Raw genomic sequence first — 1618 nt, 5'->3', positions numbered from 1 at the left:
TATATATGGGGTATGTACATATATCTATGTAATATATGCCTATATGAAATTTATATTATTATATGATTGAACGCCACGCATCATTTTCCAAGTACTTACATACATACATACATACATACAATACATACATACATATAAAAGGAGGGAGAGGTAGAGAGAGAAATGCCTTTCTGTATTTTTGTGTGTACATACGTATAAACAAATAGTAATACTATTATACAAATATAACAACAACAACAACAGCAACAACAACAACGACAACAACAATAATAATAATAATTAACACCACCGGAGTGCAATGGATGGGCCTCACTCTAGGAGAACCATATTGCTGATCATGGTGTATCCCTGTTCCAGGTAAGTATCAATAATAATTCTTCCTACTATAGGCACAAGGTCTGAAAATTTGAAGGAGCGATGAATTCGATTACATCAACCCCAGCACTCCATTGGTAATTAATTTATGGACCCCAAAAGGATGAAGGCAAAGTCAACCACGATGGAATTTCAACTTAAAACGTAGATACGGACGAAATGTCGCTAAGCACTTTTCCCAGCGTGCTTAACGACCCTGCCAGCTTACCGCCTTATAATAATAATAATTTGGCAGAAATGGCTTTCAATTTAATCAGTATAAGTCGTTGAATATGAGACAGTATAATAAGACCATCGATATAAGAAGTACTTGTTATAACACAGAAGTGTGTTAGCATTTGTCAATGAGCCGAAATATATATTTCGTCTAGCTGTATTTGATATATTTGTGTGTAGCATTCATCATATATCATATGTTGAACATTGCTTTAACGGTTTCCGCGCTGGATTGTTGTAAACTACTTAGCAAACATGTACATTATTTAGCATTTGATTGAACCTCAAGGGCTCAATGCCTGATGTACATGATCCTTCATTGGGATAGTTAGCTAGCATGAGGTAATCTCAATGTATCGGTAATAGATTGTTTCCACATCAACCACAATTTTGAGTCAGGTGGAAATAGAAGAAAACAACGGCAGAGGGGTACCTATGTTGATCTTCGTCTACAGAACGTGTGTGATCATGGGTAATGCGTCCTTTTTCTTTCCCCTCCGCGTTTCCTTCCAAAGACACGAGAAATTTTGAGATCTGCATTGCAAGTTATCTACTGCCACAACCAATACCCTTTCACTCACATAACATACACACCATGCCAACAGTTATACATCCTTCTCTAGCCACACAGAATTAGTTGTTGTAATGGATATTGTTATGGTGATTGACATAATGAAATAATTCTGTTGTATACTATTAAATGGTTATACTTATTCTTTTCGTAATTTAATCAAGTGGAGAGTTGATGGTCATTGCAATACCTTCCAGATTGTTGAGAGTCATGTGAATTTATTAATATCCAATTCTATATTCACACACACATACACATACACAGACACACACACAGAGTCGCATACATAATCACACACATGCACACATACACAGACACAGACACACACACAGAGTCGCATACATAATCGCACACTTGCACAAATACACACACATTCACACATATATACGAGTACATGTTATAGAGATAACGAACTAACTTTAAAAAAACAACTTGAAGTATTATTAAATTGCATTT

The 1618-nt window shown here is 35.6% G+C and overlaps 1 non-coding gene across 1 annotated transcript; it reads right to left on the bottom strand.

The window, feature by feature from the left end:
- Nucleotides 1-208: 208 nt before the first annotated feature.
- LOC115230510 lies at nucleotides 209-365 on the bottom strand. Its single transcript, XR_003883434.1, has one exon. It is a non-coding gene; the product is annotated as a U1 spliceosomal RNA (small nuclear RNA).
- Between the last annotated feature and the right edge of the window lie 1253 nt (nucleotides 366-1618).

Source organism: Octopus sinensis, unplaced genomic scaffold (assembly GCF_006345805.1).
Source record: "Octopus sinensis unplaced genomic scaffold, ASM634580v1 Contig15707, whole genome shotgun sequence".
NCBI classification, from domain to species: Eukaryota; Metazoa; Mollusca; class Cephalopoda; order Octopoda; family Octopodidae; genus Octopus; species Octopus sinensis.
This window is presented reverse-complemented; position numbering and strand designations above follow the sequence as displayed.